Source organism: Miniopterus schreibersii (genome assembly GCF_964146895.1).
Source record: "Miniopterus schreibersii genome assembly, chromosome: 10".
In the NCBI taxonomy this organism is placed as follows: domain Eukaryota; kingdom Metazoa; phylum Chordata; class Mammalia; order Chiroptera; family Miniopteridae; genus Miniopterus; species Miniopterus schreibersii.
In genome coordinates, this window is record NC_138110.1 from 63541717 (window position 1) to 63551657 (window position 9941).

A 9941-nucleotide genomic window follows, 5' to 3' on the forward strand; every position below is an offset into this window, starting at 1 on the left:
GGGTGGCGGACCTGTCCCCTTCCCGCTGCCCGCTTCCTCTCTCTTAGCTTCCAGCAAGGCCAGCATCTCTGTCACCCAGTTTCCGCACCTGAGAAATGGGAGGACTGTTTGGGGGTCCGCCGGTGACTGAGTGGGCGCCTTTCAGCGCTTCTGAGTACACACCCTTCCTGTAAAAAGGGCGGTTGCGAAGGTCAGCGCGGACGTGCGCTCACGTTAGCGGTCAGTAAGCGGTTCCAGAGAACGAGCCTGCTTCTCTGCTGGAGGAGGAGGCACCCATTCATGGCTCCGACATAGTCTACTGAGCATCTGCCGTATGCCATGCATGGCGCCAGGTGCTGGGGAAGCGGCAGTGAAGGAGGCGGACTCAGCTTCCATTCCGGCGAGAGAGACAACCTGTACCCACATCGATGAGCGCGAAGGTCAAGTCTGTGAGCGCTGAGAGAGCGGTCCCTGCCGTTATGCTCTGGGACGTGGGGCCGGACCTCACGCAGCCTGCAGAGCACGAGGTGCCCCCCTGCGGCCCGGAGGAGCTGACCCGCTGTGCGTGGGGCTGGGAGAGGCAGAAGGGACGCTCGAGGCGCTGTGGCAGGACGGAGCTGTGGCGCAGGCTAGGGCCTGAGGAGGCAAACGTGAACTAACCCTCCTCTGGGTCTCCCTGCATGCGCTCCTCAGCTGTTTTAACCATGACTTCCCCTCCCCTGCGTTCCCTTCCCTAGACTCTCAGGGACCTTGTGACTGAAGCTGCCGGCTCTCCTAACAGTCCAAAGGCAGGCAGGGCAGCTTGGCTTCACAGGCTCTCCAGAGACTCGTGTTGCTTCTCCTTGCGCCCCTCCGCCCTCAGGATCCTACTCTCCTCTGCATGGGCCAAGCTGGCTCCAGCCTACTTGCGTTCCAAGCAGTGGAAAGGGGCAACATGAAAGCGTCTCCTCGTCCCTCTAAGTGCATGACCTGCAAGTTGCATCCATCCCCTCTTCATGCCTCATTGGATACAACCCATTTGTATGGCCAAATTCAGCTGCTTGGGAGGCTGGGAAATAGGACCTTCATTCAGGGTGGCCATGTGCCCAATGAAAAATAGGAGTTCTGTGCCTATAGAAGAACTGAAGAACAAATTAAGAGCCAAAAAGGGGGGGGGCAGTGGGGGAGAGCCCAGCAGTTGCCAGGACACGGCCCCCACCCCCACCCCATACACATACACCCCTGCCACCACCAACTAGAGAAAGTCACACGGCGGAGGGTTCCTGGGTCCAGTCTTCGCTGAAGCCCAGCATCATTTGCTCCCCTCACTTTCACTCTCTGACCTGGTGGCTCCTTGGTGGCTCTCCAGCACAATCCACAGATACAAGACTCTGGTTCCTTTTTCCCACGGGGATTCGCCAAGAAGCCCATGTTTGCACTACAGTTTCTTCACTGCTTTGAGGGAAGAAAACGTGACTATCATTTCAGCTACCAGTGATGACGTAGCACAGGCCTAAGATGAACTGGACCCGGTACTGATGTGTGCTGTGCAATACAAGGGACACTCATTAGACACTTTTTAGATTTTTAAAGTAACTGAGAGAGTTCCTTTCCAAGTTGGTTTTGATTCTGTGTTCCTATACGGCTTAGTTAATAATGTTTAAAAAAATGATGATTTATTTTCTTATCAGATTTAATTGATTTTAAGCCTAGATATTAATTAATTAAAATGTTAAGTGTTCAAATCTTTTAAAATTACCATTTAGAAGCCAAAAGAACTTAAAACAAAAATAGTGAGTGACCCTAAGAGGTGTGACTGAGAGAAAAGGCAGGAGATTAGACTTTTCACGTAATATTCTGAACTGACTTAAATTATTTTTACTCTCTCTGTGTATTACTTTTATGGTTTATAAAGGAGACAGACAGTATTTGTGTCTCAATGTGTAAACATTCCTGATGACAGGGGAAGTGATTCTTTCCTTGCAGCTCTGAAATTTCAAAAATGGAACTTAGATTTCAAACAGGTTTTATACTGTTTGTGGTTCATTCAGCTACCTGAACATATAGGTTTATAACTTTCACCAAATGCGGAAAGTATTCACCCATTACTTCTTCATAGATTTTTTTTCTGTGTTACTCTATTTCTCCTCTTCTTCTCCTCAGATTCTGATGACACAAACGTTAGCTCAGGGAGTTCTGGTCATTACTCCCCATTTTTTTCTCTCTGTTGTTCAGATTTGGTAATTTCTATTTTTCTCTCTTCAAGATAACTAACTTGTTTCTCTGCCATCTCCAGACTTTGCACTTATCCAAAGAGTTTTTAAATTTTTTGTTACTTTATTTTTCAGTTCTAAGAGTTCCATTTTGTTCTTTATATATTCTATTAATTTGCTTAAGCTTTCTATCTTCCCATTTGTTTCTGGATAGTTTTCCCCTTACTTGCTGGACCATTTTATAGCAGTTGCTTTAAAGACTGTCAGATAATTCCAACAGCTGTGTACTCTCAGCATCTATTGATTGTCTTTTCCTTTGTGAGTTGAGATTTTCATGTTTCTTCACATGTCAAGTAATATTGGAATATATCCTGAACATTTTGAATGTCATGATACAATACTGAGTCTTTTTAAAATCCTATGGAGAATGGTGATTTTTTTTTTTTAGTAGGCAATTGAGCAGATTGGGCTTAGGCTACATGTGGTAGTCTGAAAATGCTCCTTGGTCCAGGCTTCTGAATAACTGAGGATCCCAGTGGCTGGATCCTGAGGAGGGGTGGTGGAACAACCCAAGATGAGGTATACTTGACAGATGCTCCTGAGAGGGGACAATCATGCTGACATGAAAGTAATATTGTCAGGCTAACAGATTCGAAGTATCAGAAGCTGCTTGGTTAGAGTGCCATTCTGTCATAGATTTAGCAGGTGGGAACACATCAAGCCCAAATGGATTGAGATGGTTTATTATTTACATAGATAGCAAAAACAAGATCAGCGATGGTGTTAGTGTCCCTTGTCCACAAGATGACACTGAAACAAAAGGGGCTAGGTGACATGAGAGGGAAGTGATGGGGTCCCAGTTCCATGCTGCAGTTAAGCTGTTTGACAGCCTAAAGCTGGAAGGAGGGCAAGGTGGGATGGGGATGGAAGTCCCACGTCATCAGAACCAGGGAGGCAGATGAGAAACAGCCTATGGCTGCAGCCTCACTGGAGACAGAAATGGCCTTGTGGCAGCTCCTCTCACGATGACCTGACTTCTCATGTTCGAGAAGGATCCTAGGCTTTTCCACCAAGGCGTAGGTCAGCTGTGGTTAAGCCTTGCCTTCATGGCCTAGGTGGACACGTGCAGGGTCGTCAGGGCACCAGCAGGGACCAGTTCCCCTACAGAGAGATGAGCCATTTACAGAGAAGAAGGAATCTAAGGGACCCTATGAAAGTTTCCAGTATCATACAGTAGGAAGAGCTGTGGCAGGGAGTCAGGACTCTGCAGTGTACTGCATTGTCCTAGGCTCTGGGATGGCACAATGATCGAAGAAAACATGATTCCTACCTCCATGGAGCTTCTTGAAAGAGAATGAAAAGAAACACACACACACACACACACACACATTAAGTGATAAGTCTAGGAAGAAAATAAGGCAGGGTAAAGGAGAGTGAGGAGTGAAGGGTATTAATTCAGCTGAGGTGGTCAAGGAAGGTCTCTTTGAGGAGATGACATTTGAGCAGCCACTTGAGTGAAGTCAAGGGAGGCTGTCATGCAGTCGTCTTGTGGAAAACCATTTGTGGCAGAGGGAACAGCAGATGCAAATGCCCTGAGGTTGAGCTTGCTGGGTTAGTCCCTGGGGCATCTGGAAGACCAATGTGGCTGGAGAGTGTGTGCAGGGGAGGGAGAGGTGGTTGGGGTACTGCAGTGAGGCCTTGATTTTATTTATTTTTTACTCAAAAATTTTTAAAATTGCTGTTTATATCCAATATTATTTTTATGAGTTTCAGGTATGCAGCATAGTGGTTAGCCAAACATATACTCTACAACGTGTTCCCCCTGATATTTCCTGTACCCCCCGGCACCATGCATAGTTATTACAATATTATTGACTATGTTCCCTATGCTGTATTTCCCTGTGACTACTGTGTTAACTGCCAATCTGTACTTCTCAGTCCCTTCTCCTTTTTCACCCAGTCCTCCGACTCCCCTCCCCTCTGGCAGCCATCAGTCTGTTCTCTATATCTATGAGTCTGTTTCTATTTTGTTTCTTCATTTATATTGTTTAGATTTCACATGTAAGAGAAATAGAGAAAGACAAATATCACGAGGCTTTGGCTTTAGTTCAAATGTGATGGGAACTACAGGAGGCTTTTAAGCCAGAGAGCACCGAGATTTTATTTTTCTTCCTAAAGCTTCCTGGGAGTTTCTCACAATTTAGCAGAGCTTATAGTCCATCCAGCTTATTAACAACATGGGTTCTCTGAGGAACAGGAATGATTGCTTCCATTCCCAGGGAAGGAAGTTAAAGCACAAAGGGGCAGTGGTTTCCCCAGTGGGATCAGCTTAGCCTGAACTGGGTCTCCAGGTGGCAATAATCAGCAGTGACAGGCAGGCGTCCCCACAGCTGAGGACCCTGAATCCACACTTGTAGTGCTCCCAGTGTCCTGGAGCCTGAAGTGTTTGAACACAGAGGGCTGGAAGGGGCAGGAGTGGGGGCTCTGAGCAGAAAATCTTGTCAGGGCCAGGACATGATGTTGGGTTCAAGGATGTCCCCTCTGGACTGGTTCTTCACTCTCAGACCTGGGCCTTCTTCCACTTCCATTCCCCACTGAGCTTGAACTCCTGAGCCTGCTCTCCTTACCAGGCTGTGAGCTTCCTGGGGTGCTGGCGAGTGGTGCTGAGCATTGTGGCAGCCAGTGGGGATGTAGGGAAAGAACACAGGATTTGTGCAGGACTTCCCACTGCCATGTGCTCCCGTGTGACACTGGGCAGGTGATCGTATACTGTAGAACGAGAACAGGCACTCATACATCCTTTGAGGGAATACATTTTAGAATGGCCTTTCAAAAAAGCAGTTTGGCAACACAAATCCATAGTGTTAAAAATGTGCTTACTGGACTTCTGGTTGGACAAGATGACATAGACCCATTTCTCCTGCTCCTCCCTCGTTAGGCACAACAATAAACCAAGAGGCAACCTAAGGAGCCCTGACAGTTAGTAAAGGAAAGTGAACTGGTTTGGAAGCTCAGGATTAGAAAAGCAACCCACAGGCAGGGCCTGTTATATCTTCCCACCCCACAGAAAAAGGAACCTGGACCTGGTACTTCCTTACTGCAACCTAGCAACAGAAGGCAGCCCAGGTAGGCAGCCCTGGGTTGAATGCGAGCCCCTCTGCCAGTGTCAGGTGCACCCAACACTGCTGGCAAGGGGGATTGATGGGGAGCCTCGCTAACAATAAGCATGTGGGGGAAGCACTCTCCCTCTCACAGGGAGACGGGGGTGGGATTGGCAGGAGGGCACCCTGCCACAACAAGCAACCACAGCCAGCAGCTCTGACACTCCCCTTCCCACCAAGAGATACCCAGTGGCCAGGCCTGGGGAAACCCCTTCCATTCTCTTGGCAGCGTAAGCAGAGGCCAGTGGAAGACCCAGTGACACCAGATAAACCAAGCAGACCAAAATAATACTAAACCTCTAAAAACTAAACTGTCATGGGAACCACAGCCCACAAAAGAGGTCCAGGACCTGTGTGCTGAACCTAGAGTGATTGCCTGCTAAAGTGAAGGATTTAAATAGAACCCAGAGTGCCCGGCCGGGTGTGGCTCAGCGGTTGAGCATCGACCTAGGATCCAGGCGATCGGGGTTCGATTCCTGGTCAGGGCACATGCCCGGGTTGCGGGCTCGATCAATGACTCTCTCCTCATTGATGTTTCTACCTCTCTCTCTCCCTCGCCTTTCCTCTCTCTGAAATCAATAAAGATATATTAAAAAACAAACAAACCGAGAGTGAAAATCACCCACTGAAATAAGAACCAAGAAAATGAGAAAACAACTGACTCCAACATTGAGATGAATTAGATGTTAAGATCCGGCCTGGTAGCTCAGTTGGTTGGAGCATCATCCCGATGCGCCAGGGCTGTGGTTTGATCCCCGGTCAGGGCACATACAAGAATCAACCAATGAATGCATGAATAAGTGGAACAACAAATCAATGTCTCTCTCAATTAAAAAATAAAAACAGAATTATATGACAAGGCTTTGAAAACAGCCATCATAAAAATGCTTCAACAAATCAATTACAAATTTCTTGAAACAAGGAAAAAATAGAAAATCTCAGCAATTAAATACACATTATAAAAAAGAGCCTCTGGTAAGAACTTGTTAATTGAATATAGATACAAATGTTTACATATAGAAATATTTATGGATATGTGTATATTATGAGTTAGTATACAGGCATGTACTTCTTTGCTGTTAGCTAAGATGGCCTAAAAGAAAGACACCCAAAGATGAGCTTGCCTAGTGCCCAGATCTTGGTTTCTCATACAATTCTCCAATAAAAGAACCCAGGGCACCTCGGAAAAATGGCTGATTCTAGGACTGGGGTAGGAAACACACAAGATGAGCCTGGAGCATCTTGTGATAGAAAGTACCAAGTGCTCAAAACAAACAAACAAAAAAGCCCCAACCAAACAGACAAAACCGAGGATTTGACAAAGGAAGCTGGGAGGGGGCAGGTGAATGAGCCTGGAGTGTCCCAGAAGATGATGGAGGAGATTGTGGAGATGGTGGTGGTGGCCATGGAGGTGGAGGTCCTGGTCATTGTGGGGATGGCGGTAAAGGTGATGGTGGCAGAGAGGAAGTGGTAGGAGATGGTAGCGATGGTGCAGGAGCAGGTAGTTTTGCACGCAGTCAGGTGCATTTCATCTTGTGACCATTTGGAAATAAACACATTGTTATGGGATCCCGTCTCTAAGAAAAGGGCATAGGGACATATTTGAGGTTTTGTAGTGAGACTATATTGAGCTTCTTTGTGAACCATTTATTTCCTTGTGTCCACCCCCTTGACTGTGGTACAGACAGGCCCCAATGGCCCTCACTGAAACCACCTGACAGGTTACTATAACTTGGCCTTTGACCTAACTCTTCCTAAAGCCAAGGGCTCAGGCAGTCGGGGATTCAAATGTTGGTGCTGCCTTTTACTTGGTGTGTGACTTCAGTTAAGTCCCTTCACCACACTAAGCCTGCGTCTTCCTCCATAAAATGAGCTAACCATGGTACCTTTGGGTTGTTGTCAAACTTCACGAGGCAAGGTACATACAGGGCCTAGCACAAAGTTGTGCTCAAATATGGCAGCTGCTGTTATCACTGGTAGTAGCTGAAGACCTGGTCCTGGCATCAAGGGTCTCAGGTGCTCAAGATGGACGGTGATTGGCCTTTAGTAAACTTCTGAGTCCAGTCCTGGGAGGGTGGGAAAGTGCTGGGGGCATCCCCTGCTTCCCCTCCCCCCACCACCTGCTTTTAGCTCCACCTCCTCTTAGTGTCTTGCCCTTTAGAGCAATGCCTCCCTGTGGCTGAATGAGAACCTGCTTTGGGAGGAAGGGAGAAACTGCAGTTACCTAAGCACCCCCTTTAGATAGGCAGGTCTTATCTCCATGTCACAGGTTCATCCAACCAGTCATTTGTTGAGGACCTACTATGTGTCAGGCACTGAGCCAAGTGTGCAGAGTACAACAGTGAAGAATACACACACACACACCCCCTCTGCCTTCATGGAGCTTATAACCCAGGGGATGGTGGTAAAGGTGATGGCGGTGGAGAGCAAGTGGTAGGACAGAGGAAACAAAGACATAGAGAGTATATAATGCATCAGATGGAGATAGAGTAAGAAGGAAAAAAAGCAGGACAAATGGATGGCCAGTGGTGGGCAGGGGCCAGGTCTTGCAGGGTTCTTTAGGGACCAACTAGGTCACTGCGGTTGATGTGAGAAGACAGAGGCTGGGCCTGGGAGACTGCAGGGGAGGGATGACGAGTGGCTGGATTTGGGATGCATTTGCAGCAGAACCTGGAGAACTTGCTGATGGAGTGGACAGGGGGTAAGAAGAGACGTAGTCACACAGCACAGGAGCTTGCTCAGCCTGGGCCAGATTAGACACTAGAAGTCAACAGTGTGCTTCCTTGCCCTGGCCTGAGTGGACCTAGAAGAGTGTGGGAGGGGGGGCGGGGGGGGGAAAGGGAGGCCATAGCTACAGCCCATGACACAGGAGCAAACCCATTTTAAAGAAAAAAGACCTTTTATTTGGCCCTGGTAGGGAGAAGTCGTGACAGCAGTTCCTCTGAAAATCCTAGTGGTTGGGCTACAGAGAGCAGGGAACCCACACTTCTGTACCAGTTCCTTCCATGGAGTGAGCTCAGTCAGCTTGAAGTTCCTGGTGGGGACTGGCACATTTTGTACCACTGGTGGGCACCCAAAAAGGCGCTGCTGCTTTGGAGGGCACTCTGGTAATGCCATCCAAAGCCACGGAGACATGCTCTGCTCACTGCACATGCCTGCTTCCCATTGGCCATCTTCTGAGGAGGCAACCAGATGTGCCCCGAACTGTACCTACAGGGTTTGGCACAGTGTGGTCTACAAGACCAAACAGAAACACCACATATTCCCTACAGTAGAGACTAGTTTAAGCTGAACTTGTTAGGAAGGGCATCATCAGGACAACTAATTTGCCCTTTTCGCTGTGCATTTTGGATGTCATTCCATTAGGACATGTTCCATGCACTGCAATATATTCTTGGCTTGGCCCATTTAACTCCAGGAGGTTCTCTTACTTGCCAACCAATTTTTGGGATGATCCAAAATGCCCCTACTGATTAACAAAATGCCTCAGTTGAGAATGAATGCCCTGAATTCAAAAGCCCCAGAACCAGTGGCTGTCGAGTACCCTGTTTTTTAAAAACCTGTGAAAGCCTGTCTGGGTGGATGAACCTTTCCCTCTGGACCACCCAGAGAGGACCAGGGTTGAAAACGTCCTTAGCCAGCCTGGATCCAGACCAGTGTGATCCCTTGCTCTGTGGCTGGCAAGCCCTCTGACCTTGGGCTGGTGTGAACTGTGGTGGCTGTGTTAGATAACATCCCAGGGCTGGGTAGGAATCCCAACAGGCCTTTGTGCTTTTCTAGATGATGCAGGTCGTAAGTGGTGTTTTTGTGGTCTCTTCTAGTGTGTACTAATGAACATAAGCAGAAACTCTGATAAAAAAAATCTTTAAAAAAAAGCAGCAAGCTCTGGCTGGTATGGCTCAGTTGGGCATCTGCCAGTGCACTGAAAGGTGGCCAGTTTGATTCCCAATCAGGGCACATGCCCAAGTTACAGGCTTTATCCCCAGTAGAGGGTATGCCAGAGGCAGCTGACTGATGTTTTGCTCTCACAGTGATGTTTCTCTCTCCCTCTTTCTCCCTTCCCCTCTAAAAAAATCAATAAAAAATCTTTGGGGAAAAATCACAAAAAACTCTGAAGCAGGGTGGGAGGGAGTCAACTGTATGTGTATAGGGCCAGGGTTGGAGACGGAGTGTATGTACATGGGGTATGGAGATTAAGAGCATGACCTTTGGAAGCAAGCAAACCTTACCACTTACCAGCTGGGCTTTAGGTTTTGCACTGTAAAATGGAACCGTTGTGGCACTGAAGTACTTACAATGGCTGCTGTTACTACACTTCTTCAAAGCAACCCATTAGAAAGTATCAAACTCCAATGTCCTCATTCTGGTGTTTAATGGTCAAGGTGACAATAATTTACAAAGCTTTTCCAGACCTGCAGTTTTCACAGTTGCCGCCACCTGCTGGAGGACACACTGTGGCTGATGCTGCAGCCCTGGCAGGCCCCTGACAGTTTGGGATCAGAAGCACCAAGCTGTGTCCCTTTCTCAGGATGGGTCCTGGCTGAAATCCAAGCTGTTCCCCAGCTCTGGGTGTAAGTAGTGTTGGTTCTTGGCTTGTTGCAAGGTGTGA